The sequence below is a fragment of the Nyctereutes procyonoides genome, unplaced genomic scaffold (assembly GCF_905146905.1).
Source record: "Nyctereutes procyonoides isolate TBG_1078 unplaced genomic scaffold, NYPRO_anot_genome, whole genome shotgun sequence".
NCBI classification, from domain to species: Eukaryota; Metazoa; Chordata; class Mammalia; order Carnivora; family Canidae; genus Nyctereutes; species Nyctereutes procyonoides.
The window spans coordinates 13,697,109-13,710,655 of NW_026575131.1; the positions used below are offsets into that span (position 1 = coordinate 13,697,109).

The 13,547-nt window shown below is 36.8% G+C and overlaps 1 long non-coding RNA gene across 2 annotated transcripts in view; it reads left to right on the plus strand.

The window, feature by feature from the left end:
• Window positions 1–6,641: 6,641 nt before the first annotated feature.
• The window catches only part of LOC129521469 (uncharacterized), a 71,545-nt gene continuing 64,639 nt past the window's right edge, over window positions 6,642–13,547 (plus strand). For both annotated transcript variants that reach the window (XR_008666816.1, XR_008666815.1), the window contains exons 1-2: window positions 6,642–7,332; window positions 8,958–9,023. This is a non-coding gene — a long non-coding RNA (uncharacterized LOC129521469). The remainder of the gene's footprint in view (window positions 7,333–8,957; window positions 9,024–13,547) is intronic.

Genomic DNA, 13,547 nt, shown 5'->3' on the forward strand with positions numbered 1-13,547 from the left:
TGAGTTCTGATTTCCCTCCTGGTTGTTCACAGCACCAGGGCTGGGGTTTATAGCAAGATGGTGTAAGACATATTCATCCCCATGCTTACTTCAGCATTATTTACAACAGCCAATGTATGGAAACACCCTGCATCTATCCATGTATGAATGGATAGACTGGTGTATTTATGCACAACAAAATATTATTCAGCCATAAAAAGAATAAAATCTTTGTGTTTGCTACAACATGGATAGACTTCGAGGGTATTATGTTAAGTGAAGTAAGTCAGAGAAAGACATACTGGATGATCTCTCTTATATGAGGAATCTAAAAATAAACACGGGTATTCCCCACTATCAAAAGTTTGTTTTATACCACTTTGCTTTTAGGAAAGACTTCCATTAATAGTTTTCACTAACTGAAAGAAATCCAAAGAGGGTTTATGCTTTTGTGGAAAAGGGTGAAAAGCAAAAATAGCGCTCAGCGTTTGTATTGCGGTGAACCCTTTTAGGGGCAGTGCAGACCCCAAGCAGCAGGAATGGCACTGCCAAACTGCTTCCCTGGGAACTATACCCGGCTTCTCAGCATCAAGCTGCCTAGCTTTGAACTGTGTCTGGGAGCATCTGTGCTTTATCTCAATGCATTTTGTGCATCTGTTAGCAAGATGCATCCTAAGGTATCAGAAAAGCCTATGAGAGTTTATTTTTGGGGTATGAGGATACCAAAAAATTTTCCATATAAATTAATAGTAGTTGCTTTTTTGCTTTAATCTACTTTGGTTTAGGACAGATTTCAAAAGGAATGTTCAACTTTGGATAGTGGGGAAACCCATTTAAAAAAAAAAACAAAACACCAAGTTTAGAGATACAGAACAGATTGGCGGTTGCCCAAGGTGTGGGGTAGGGGCTGAGGGAAATGGGTTTTTGTTCCTTTTTTTTTTTTTTTTGAGCTTAAAAAATAAATAAAAATGTGATTTGGAGAAGTTCTTTTACCTTTTATCGTATGTCAGATTTGTCAGATTACATATACAATATAATTAAATTATAAATCATGTAATTGAACAAAAAATTTCTGTGTGTAAACTATTAATTGATGTCTAAATACAATATGGTTTTAAAAATGAAATCATGTATATATAATTGTATTCATAAATATAAGTACACTAATCAAAATCTATATAACAACATTAACAGTAAATCCAAATATAAATATATTCCTCTGAATTTTGTTTCATTGAACATCAGAAACCACCACTGTATTAAACTGAGTTAAGAACTCAGTTCTTAACTGAGTTTAAAAGTATTTTAAAATTATATAAAAGATTTAATGCTTCCAACTCATTTTCTTTTTGCAGTAAGCTAGTTTGTTATTTAATCTAAAATGCACAAAAGAATGGAATTCACTGTTTACTATGACAATTGGAAATGAACTAAAAAAAACAATTTCAATTTTTGTTATTCCCTTTTCATGTTACAAATGACCAATTCACTAAAAAACATTGAAGCAGTGTTAAAGGTGATAACACAGAATTAAAAAATATTGCTAGGTACCACCTAAAAAATTATTCTGTCTTTCAGCTAATTTGTAAATCTCACTTTTTCCATCAGGTAGCATACATATACAATATTTTTATTCCTTTTTGTATCATTTAGTTTGTCCATAAACTCAACCTCAAGAATGAATACTTAGTTAAATAGAGAATAGGCCCAGGAATGGATTAACTGCCTGATAAATGTTACCTAATTATTGTCTTATTACACCAAATTTTGGTTGTCCATATACTTTTCTTTTTAACCTACTAGGCTTTGAGCATTGAGGAAGAGATGACATCTTATTTAATCTTGTATCTCAAGTCCTATCTGCAAGCCCTAGCAGATAATAAGTGTTCAAAAATGTAATTCTAATCTGTAGGAGGATTCAGAATAAAACATCAGAAAGATCTCCAGCCCACACTCTGAACAGTTACAAGCCTTCTAAATGCTACTATTCTACTGTCAATTAACAATAATTTATGTTACTATTATTTAAGCATGTGACTAAGTTTACTCAGTGCTTTGCCTATCAGACATCCTAGATTTGAATCTTGCTGTGTCTCTTACTCCTTTGACTTGGCATTGGGCAAGTCATTGCACCTCTTAGATCCTCATTTTCCTCATCTGTAAACCTGAAATGAAACATCTACCTTGCAATATAGTAGTAGGATTAGCATGAGAGACATGGTGTACAGTGGTGTACATGGTGTACAGTGCCTGTGATGGAAAAGGTGCTCAGTAAGAGTTAGGTAGGCTTACTGTTGCTTGGAGGGGGTTCAACAGGAATGTTTGTTGATATGGCCTCTGTTCAGAGTTCTTTTTTTTAATTTTTATTTATTTATGATAGTCACAGAGAGAGAGAGAGAGAGAGAGAGAGAGAGAGAGAAGAGAGAGAGAGAGAGAGAGAGAGAGAGAGAGAGGCAGAGACATAGGCAGAGGGAGAAGCAGGCTTCATGCACCGGGAGCCCGACGTGGGATTGGATTCCGGGTCTCCAGGATCACGCCCTGGGCCAAAGGCAGGCGCCAAACCGCTGCGCCACCCAGGGATCCCTGTTCAGAGTTCTTAATTTGCATGGCCTGAAATCTTTTGAGGTCAGATTTCTTTAAGTACTGTGATGATTGAATTGTGTCCCTGAAAAAGATATGTTGAAACTCTAACTCCTAGAACTTCAGATTGTGATCTTTTTGGAAATAAGGTAATTGTTGATGGAATTAGTTAAGATGAGATCCTACTGGGGTAAAGTGAGCCCTAATTCAGTATAACTGATGCCGTATAATCAGAGGAGAAGGAGACACAGGGAGAAGAATGCTGGGTGATGACAGAGAGATGGGAGTGATATAGCTGCAAGCCAAAGAACACCAAAGATTAATGGCTGCCACCAGAAGGTAGGAAGAAGCAAGGAACAATTCTACCCAGAGCCTCAGAAGGACTATGGCTTTACTGATACCTTGAATTTGGACTTTTGGCTTCCAGAATTGTGAGATAATATATTTTAAATTGTTTAAGTCACTCATTTTGGGGTACTTTATTATGGCAGCCCTAGGAAATTAACACAAGTTCTATGCTAAACTTAATGACCACAACTTTTCAAAGTTACTCCAGAAAAAAAAGAACACTTGTAATACTCAAAAAATGAGTTAATTGAGGTTTTCCACAGATGCCAGATTTTTCGATCCTAAAAATGAGTATAGAACATTGGCTGTGTAGAACAACTGGTAGATTTCTGGGGGGATAGGAAAAGAAACAAATCCTTGATCTATCACAGTCCACAGAGACTTTTGTTTTTTATTTTACCCCTGAATTTCCAAAGGTTTTGTAAAGAAGTTTGAATCCCTGGAGAACCAGAAAGCTTTCAGTTGTACTTGTTTAAAAAGGTAAGAAAATCCTGTTTGCATTTACTATTTATGAGTCATGGCTTCATATTGTCACATGGCCATGTGATGCTTGCTTTTAAGAACCTGCAAATGAGATCAGTTTCATTATTTTTTAATGTAAAGAGGATGATGGCAAACTCTGCTGAGTAATATAAACCAGACTGTCACTCTTGCCCTAGAATTTGTATTAACATTGTTCATTTAGAAACTAGTAAACTACATGCCGTATTTAAAACATCATATTTGACACAAAAGCAATATTTGTTGGAAATAGCATTCAAGTGTTTAATTGCAGTACATGATTCATGGGAAAATCTTCAATTCTGAGTAACTCCATGGTACTAAAACTCAGGTGCACTTTTTTCTATGCAAAGCACACATCTAATAAGGAAACCCACTGGCTGTGTGCTTGTGTTTCTCTTTCAAGGGAGCAGCTGCCATTTCTGCTGCTAAGTTTCATTCAACTTCTAAGAGTAGGGAGAATGAAATCAAATAGCCAGATGAGTTAGTATAAAAACTAAAAACTAACTGTATGGTAATCCAAAGTGTTCTAGAAAATAATTTCATTTTATTTATCTCTGAAGGCTTCTGCAGAACACAAAGTATTTTGTTCCAAGTCTGAAATAATGTAGCTGAAAATCCAGTCCTGTTCTAGAAAAGATGTCATTCTCTGACCTTTGCTTATGTTCAACTCTCATGTTTCCCTTCTGATCTAAGCTTTAAGGAAAACACTTAAGTTGTGGAATGATGAAATTCTCTTTTGAAGGAAGCTGTTCCACATTTCCTGGGGTGAATTTTTTGGCTACAATTCCTGCTACATAGTTGTGGGGGTTTTTCAGTGTTTTTTGTTTTGTTTTTTTGTTTTTTGTTTTTACAGATTAGCATCTTCCCCCAGAATTTTCCTAAAATAGCTAGATTATCATAGAATATGTTTTGCACTTAAAGTCCATTTTCCATTTTCATAGACAGCTGGCAGAGAGAGAGAGAGAGAGATTGAGATCACAAGCAGTGAGAAGGGGTAGAGGGAGAAGCAGACTCCCTGCTGAGCAGGGAGCCCAATGTCAAACTTGATCCCAGGACCCTGGGATCAGGACTTGAGCCAAAAGCAGATGCTTAACCAATTGAGCCATCCAGGTGCTCAAAAATCATGAATTTTTTGAAAAGGAATAGCTCTCAAGCTGGGCCTCTAGTCTTGCATTTGTTTAGTTGTTTATTTTCCATTTCTTTAAAGCTTAAATATAAGAATCTTGTTTCATACTTGTATGTCTTCTGACTCATTTCAGCCTAGCATTGCTGCCTGCAGAGATGGTTTTGAAACTTCATTTTTTGTCCATTGTACTGCTATCTTTCCCAGGATTGTTTTAGTCTAAAGAGTTTTTCTTTTACAGACACATATTCTACATTTTAATCAGATCTATTGCTTAAAATATTCAGGAAAATTGGACCCCAAACAGAGCTTTGTGGCACTATTCTAGGGACTTCTATCCAACTCAATATTGATCTTTTAAGCAGCACTCACTGGGAATGGTTCAAATCATTGCTAATCCTTGTAGCAACAGGTGATTATGGAAAATGTGAAGTGCTTTGCTAAAATGGACATGGACTGTTTCTAAATCCTCACCCTGATTCAGTAGCTTAGAATTTCCCATCAGGTTTATCTGTGAGTAAATTTATCATCCTATGTATTTGACTCTAATTTTTTGGCATCAAATTTATTGATTAAAAATATTTGTATCTCTTATTTATTTAAGTTCTTAAATATTACTGATGGTCTTTTCACTTTCAGACTCCCATTATGTAATTTGCTTAAATACATGGATATGAATATATGGAAGCAGCCAGGTATTTCTGCATCGTCTCTCTTTTGCAAGGCTTCTCTTCAGCCTGAAAACCTTGATTTGGGGTGAAGAGCTCAGGATCAGGAATGAAAATATCTAGATGCCAGTATTTAATCTGCTCCTTAACTAGCTGTGTAACCTACGATATGCCCTCTAACCTCTCTTAGTATTAGTTAATTCTTCTGTAAATAATAAATTCTACTAGATAATTTCTATGAGTTCCTTCTTGTTGTAGAAACCATAATCATAATCAATCTGTTGAGCACAAACAAGAAATCCTCAGAGGAGTTTTTATAGGGAGAGAAAATGAGTGGTACCATACAGTACCTCTACAATTTTAAAAAATGACAGTGAAAGGAAGGGTAGCTATAAACTCTGCAGGAATTTGGAGTGGGTGTCAGACTTTGGGCATAGATTTCATGGATGTAACCTAAACAAAATGGAGAAGAGAAGTGAGAAAGGGTTGATGTTGGAAATATTTTTAATTCTTGTTTTATTTTGTTGATGTTTTAATCCTCTCCGAGGTCAACGTCAGTGCAAGATACCTTCCCACCATTTTTTGGAATACTGCCTTGACATTTAATCAGGAGTCTAATTTATACTTTGATTTAAAAAATGGATAAGGTAGTACCAATTATTTCCAACCACACCATTTTGAAGTGATACATCATTTTATTTGGAGTGAAATAACATTCAACATATAGAAACTGGTAAAACCAGGCAGAACAATATAGAAATTGTCTTCTGGCCTTAGTAGCATTTGAAGGCAAACAACTCAGATAATTGCCACTAGTATTTGCTTTTTAATGTTGAATAAAGGTTGAGAGAAAAAAAAAAAACAAGAGAATAATAGATGGCATCAATTTAGCTTGCACTTTGAGGGATGAAGTAAAATGTAGTGGTTAGGAATATAGGCTCTGGTATTGGACTCTGGATCCACCATTTGTGGTTGGATGAGGTTGTAGATATTACTTAATCTTTTGTACTTCAATTTTTTCATCAAATGGACATAATAATAAAATTTATGGAGATTTTGTTAGGGTGAAATGTATTATCACACAAAGAATTTAAACTAGTAGCTGTAATGGAGGAAACACCCAATAAATATTGATTATTATTATTGTCATACTTAGTGCTTTCTCCCATAAAAACATACACATTACTAAAAGGAATACAGGCAAGAAATGACATGAAATGGAAAGGAGAAATGAGAAGAATTCTGAGTTATAAATTCTGAAGGCATAAATTATTGTAAACGAAGCCTTGTCTACAAGTTCTCTTTATGAAATGGTCTCTCCAACAGTTGGTCTCTTCATGTCTCTTTACTCTTGAACCCAAAATTGTTGCAAAATTAAAGTAAAAGATCTTAGAATTATGAGAAATTTCTCTGGACCTTAGAAATCATCATGTCATGTGATTCTAATCTGTGATTTTATTATTTAAGATTCATTTATTTATTATCATAGAACTATAACTAATTAGACGTGGCAAGAATGCAACAATAAAAAAAATGCAACAATAGCAAAATGTAAGCATTGTTTTGCCTAACCTGTGAATTCATTGCAATGATTATGTGAGAAGTTATACAATAAAATAATTTAAAGATCTATTGAAAATCATTAAAATGAATAACCCAAGATAAATTATCCTTTTAGGAATTTTTGGCAGAAAACAAAAAACTATTACTGTCAAATGGGTATAATCAATATTCCTCTTTCAAAATGATCTGTAATTCTTTTGTCTTGAGTTAACTCAGTTGTGGGAATCAACACCTGGAGAATGTAATGGGGGTAAGACATTACATGTGGGAGTAAAGAAAGCATTAAAAGGCTTTAAGAATTGGGGGTACGAGGTAGGAAATTCATGTGCTCTATAGAGGATCATCTAGCTTATGATTATGAAGTATTTCATACATTCTTAATTCTGTAGCTGAGCTAAGACCTATTTCTTCAACTCTGTATGTCCTTTCTTTTCAAAGCTTTCTGACAATTCTCCCTCCCTTTTTCTCCCTCTCTCCATGCCTGCTTTTGTTGGGGACAATATGAGTGCTGATGGGAAGCAGTGAATAGAAACAATATGATGAACATAGTCCAATCTACACTTAAAGGTAAGAAAGGACACTTCTTGAACTATGAGAGGTCTTAGGCAGTGAAAGACTCTTTGCTTGATTTATTTAAAATGAGGCTGAGCAAAGCAGTGGAAAATACCTGCCAAGCAAGACTGCTGCTTTGCCAGGAAGATGGGTTAGGTGCTTCTAGAGTTTCTCTTAAAGTTCTCTATTTTGGTGGCATAAGACATTATTAGTTCATCATACTGAGTACTGAGAAAATTGTTTGCTGATAAAAAATGGCTAGATTGAGCAAATGAAAACAAGGCTAATAAAGAGCTACAAGACAAGACTTTTGCATAAAACTCAACAACATAGTTTCACAATGAGCCCCTTGCTAAATGCAAGGCTTAGTTTTCTTTCAGGTTAGTCACCTGTGAATCTATTGAAGTGTGTACAAACTCAACTTTCCTCCAAGAATTGGATTAGGCTGTAGGGAAGACATGAAATACAAGTTGACCCTTCTCTGCAAAATCTATTTTTTCCTACTTTATAAAAGGAATCATATTTGAAATGACATAATGCATGCATGTGTGCCATCTCCTACAAAAGGACTGAAAACCATTGAATATCATGGAAAACAGTTTTTTTTTTAACCTTTTCAAATGTTTTGACTTGTCACATTATATTTTCACCTTCTACCTGATTATCCATCATTACCTTGACAGGGCAAGTATGTTCCCTTTTGTGATCTTCTCCCCCAAAATGAGTATGAAAAGTAAAGGCCACCTGTTGCCATTTAAGAATTTGGTTTTTCTCTAAATCCACTTGACATTTCAAGGCTTCACATCTGCTACTTTGTGATAACATTTTCCTTTATAGACCATGTGGTTTCTAAAATGGTGTCACGTGAGTCAAAAATCTAGCCAAGTATGGTGTTTACAATTTCTAGCTTAAGGTTGTTTTAGGATTTCATCCCCCATAGGCAAAAGGGTGCATGGTGAGTATTCTGGGCTCTTATCTAAAATATATGAGTACATTTCTGCTCATGTTCCCATTCTGATCCGTTGAAAGTGACTGCTCAGACTACTGGGTTGAGATTGGCTATTTATGGATGACCAGGTAAAATAGTCCTTGCCGATTTGGGATGTCTGTCATAGGTGAGGGATTGACTGGTGTTCTATATTGGCCATTCTTTCCTCAGAGGCTTCTTACAGGCAAGAGAAGGCTGTCACCTCTGTTCCAAACACATTTATGTATCTGGCTGAGACAGCAGGGTGGCCACAAACTTCACCTACTCGTACTCTCCTTTACCCTCCTCTCTTAGCTTGACTGATACTCAATCCCTGTGAGTTTTCTGAACAAAGAGGAGCTATTGCTGGCCTCGATTAAAAAGCCTAGGCAGGGTGATGTGTGCTCATCAAGATAAACATTTATCTGCAACCTTCCTCTCTGGGCCTCAGGGGGCTCTTAATCACCAAAGAGGTTCAGGTTGCAGCAATATTTGCTCTTGGTGCATTTTCAGAGGCCAGGGTAATTCCATGGCCTGCAAATGAAGATAAGAGACTGGGTGCAGCCGAGGCAGCAGTTGTGGGTAGATAAGAGCGTGTTATTCCATGCCAGAGGTTAATGGGAATTGTCAGTGTGGTGGTGATTTTTCCAATCCTTTGTCTCTATTTTGACAGAGGACATGGCCCGAGCCAAACACAGGATCCTATTTCCAAGAACACCTGTCGCTTCATGGATCAAATGTAAGAGATACTTCTTGGGAACTCCTTCTATCCCAATACACCATGTCCGTAGGTCATATTCTGTCTACATTCCTGGCATTAGCTTTCCTTTGGCCATGCCTCTTGCTGCCAAATGGCTAATCTTCTCTTGTCTGCATGTTGTGCGCTTGCAAAGCTCTAAAAATGTTTCTCTATTTCTTTCTTTCTTCTTTGTTTCTGAGCAAGGTATCTAAATGACAGAAATATATTTCAAGTCAACACTTAAATATTTCTGTCAGCATTAGCTGAGAACTCTGGGTAATAATAATCCATAAAGGACTCAAAGTTAAAATTTATTTTTATATTCACATTTAGAATGCAGTCTGTCAGACAAATATAAACACACCTAAACACACCCACTCAGTACCAAGGGTTGCCCTCTCTCCATGGCTACTGCCTGCATGTGAGTCCAAATCTAGGGAAATCTGGCCCCTGCAGTTGTAAAGGATTCAGACCTAGTAACTAAATGACTAGCATTTGTTTTCAGTGGATTTTTTTCCCTTCTTTTCTAAATAACTGCAAATGGGTTCTGTTATTTTAAAAATGCTAATATTTAGTAGGCTAATCCGTAACATGATACGTACCATTCACCAGCCTAACAAAAGCAATTTACCATAATCGGGTTATTTCACCTAGAAGCAAAGAAGGGGCCTTTTGAGTAAATAAAAAGATTTTTTGGCCCCGTTTTGAGGGCATTAGTCCTTGTGTTGTTATCTACTATAATAATACCATATTCCATTTATTGAGTGCTTGCTATGAGCCAAGCACTGAGTTAATATTACTCGTGTGATCCCACTTAATTCTTACGGAAAGTTCCTAAGGCGGGTATCTCTCTCTCTCTGATGGATGAGAATACTGACCTTGAATGATGAAGCAACTTCCCTGAGGTCACACAGCTAAGAAGAGATTAAACTAGGTCTTTCTGCTTCTAATGCCCATGTTCTTTTCTTCCTCCGATAAAGCAACAGACTTGGCCTTCAAAGAAACAGTATCATAAGATCTCTTTCCAGTTTCCAAATTTCTGAGGCCTTCTCATTTTTTCAGACTTCCCTGAGATCTTAAAGAGTACCTAACAAAGATGAGCCCTTGCTGAGAAGGCTTTGCCTAGAGCCTAGAGCCCGTGTTTCCTGCCTCCTAACCCAGAGCTCTTTCTCAATTTCACCACTCCCTTTCTAGGGGCTAGTGGCAGGAGTAAGACAATGGCAAACTATTTTCATAAACCTTTCCCCCACTTACCTCTTCCCCTCTCCACTCTACAGTTGCTCTTCTTTTCTCATTTTCAGACACTGTATCCCTCAACATTTTAATGCATGTTTATTTGCTTTTTGTTTATCATGTTTCCCCATAATAGGATGTCTGCCCTAGGAGAAGAGTGACTTTGTTTCATTCACTGCTGTATCCTCAGGACCTGGAAGAATGTCTGGCCCTATAGGCCCTCAATAAATATTTATGAGATGAATGAATGAAGATACAGATCTTTACAAGGCTTAGTTAGATGATTTCATTCCCTTGAATGCATTGGTGTTTTGATATTTAACAAAACTCCTCTCCTTCATATAGTATATATTAAGAGTTATGGATACTTATGTACTTTAGAAGCAGTGTTTTTTTTTTGTTTTATAAAAATGATTTAATACACCATTAATATAGTAATGTTTCATATTCAGGACACATCTGTCTACAAGCTCTGTCCTTTTGAAATCTCAGGCCAATTTGTAATTAAATATACTTCAGAAATATTCCTCTAATTTATCATGCAACATTACAGCACTAAACGATTTGACACTTCTTTTCCTATAAAATATGCAAAACAGAAAAAAAAAACGAAATAACCCCCACCTCTGCCAAAAAAAAAAAAAAAAACCCACAAAAAAACAACAACATAAAACCTTATTCTATTACATTGTTTCAACTTTTGGCCAAACCTTTTTTGGATGTTCATTAAATTTAGGCAAAGTGTGTTCATACTATCTCATGTTAAAAGGCTCAGATACTCCAGCTCTGAGGGATGTAGGGAAACTTAAGCTTCAATGGGATTTCTTTGTTTTGGGGGGTAAAAGGAATGCCCCAGGGTGTCTGGTGGCATTTCTGGCTTTTCTTGTTCCCCACACATTGCAGGGTATTTAAGGATTGAGATTCGGGCTACAGCACAAACTTTCCAAGGCATTAATACTTATAAAGCTGTGAGTGTCAAAGGGTTAAGAAAGGCCATGGTTGCTTGATGCTGGAAAAAAAAATATTTTTATGCTTCTAACGTTAATCTGGAAAATGATCTTCCCTGCTTGGATAAGGGGGAAAAAGCTTTCTTCTTATTTCATAATGCAACTGCATAAAACGTGATCTTTCTTGCATATGGAAATGACTCATTCTGAAAGGGTTTTCTCAGCCAAGGTTATCAGCTTTTCATTTTTCCTTCAGCACTACTAAAGGTTCCTTTGCTTTCTCTTTTCTCGCCTCCCTATAGTGAGCTTTTGCCATGTAATTTCTCCTGAAAGATCCAAATTCCCATTGATTCCTTTTACTTTAGAGTGTTTACTTAACAGCAAATGATCAATGTTGAGCTAAATAGGGAAGAAATCATCTGTATAGTTACATTTCTTTATATCTTTCAGCACATGCTCGCCTATTTTAAATGCTAACATGGCAAACTGTGTTGGATAAGCATTCTGGGGTATCCATGTGTTCGTTATTTTGCAACATAAAGTGGAGATACTCAATCCTTGAAAATTGCTTTCTGAGATTGGATGCTGCACCGTGTCTCCTAACTCATATTTATCCTTAATAAAAAGGTATTATGGGAGGAATAGGCTTGTACTTGCTGGATCAGTTCTTTACTATAAAAGTAGGTTAAGATACATGGACATTTATTGTTTTGGGAAAAGCTACTCTGGAAAGAGAGAGAGAATGAGAGAGAGATAGAAAGAAAGAGAGAGTGCTTAATATACAGCTATTTACCAGGTAGACGGACTTCATCAGGAATGGTATGGATTCTTTATAAGAAAGTTAAGGAAAGAGGTACCGGGTGACTCCATCAGTTTAGCATCTGCCTTCACCTCGGGTCATGATCCCAGGGTCTTGGGATTGAGCCCTGCGTAGGGCTCTCTGCTCAGTGGAGGGTCTGCTTCTCTCTCTCTCTCTCCCTCTGCCTGTTACTCTGTCTACTTGTGCTCGCTCACTGTCTCTCTGACAAAGAAATAAATAAAATCTTAAAAAAAAAAAAAAAAGAAAGTTAAGGGTTAAGAGTATGGCAACTCTAGAAGGGCAGATTTGAATTTGAGTTTTGACTTCAGTTTTCCAGTTTCTGGACAAATACTCAATATCTCTGTGCCTTTACTTGCTTTCCTCATCTACACAGTAGATGTGGATAGTATGAGCATCAGTCTTAAAACAGAATTAGCATGAAGGTTCAATAGTTGGTCTGTATAAAGCACTCACCACAAAGCTGAGTACATAGTAAGTCCTTAGTTTATCTTAACTACTACCATTATTGTTATGAAATAATTCAGCTGATAAGTGGACATACGGTGAAGCAGACCAGGGTTTGGAAAGGAATAATCAGTGGCCTGTGGGTCCTAAGTAATTAATGTAATGTCCTTGTAATGTAATGTCCTTGCATTGAATTCCTAAATTAGGGTAGGCAACCCCCGGTACACGCTTTCACAGCATCCTTTACTTTTTTTTTCTTTACAAAATCTACCACATTTTTTTTAAGATTTTATTTATTTATTTGAGAGAGAGAGAGCACACAAGAGGGGGAGGAGAGCAGAGGAAGAGGGAAATCAGACTCCCCACTAAGTGGGGAGCTGGACACAGGGTTTGACCCCAGGACCCTGAAATCACGACCTGAGCCAAAGATCATGACTGAGCTACCCATGTGCCCCTAAAATTTGCTACAGTTTTAATTATTTGTAGAATTTGGAGCGTGACAGGTGATGGAAGGGATCCTGCACATTCTGTTTGCTGCTTTCTAGCTCATGCATAATCCACTGTGCCTAGAACAAAGTGGGTTCTCAAAGTCTCTGGATGAATAGATGACAAAGCCAGGAAAGATTTTTGAGGTACTTACGTGTCTGGCAGAGCACCTTTGTAAATGGATGGATGGATGAACTCTTCTGGTTTCATCCACTTCTTGGCTGTTTTTTTCTTTCTTTTTAAAAATTTTTGTTATTATTTTTTTATATTTTATTTAGATTCAATTTGCCAACATATAGTATAACACCCAGTGTTCATCCCATCAAGTGCCCCCCTCAGTGACTGTCACCCAGTTACCCCAACCCCCCACCCACCTCCCCTTCGGCAACTCTTTGTTTGTTCCCAGAGTTAGGAGTCTCTCATGTTTTGTCTTCCTCTCTAATTTTTCCCCACTCAGTTTCCCTCCTTTACCCTATGATTCCTTTCACTATTTCTTATATTCCACATATGAGTGAAACCATATGGTAATTGTCTTTCTTCGATTGACTTATTTCATTCAGCATAATATCCTCCAGTTCCATCCATGTCGATGTA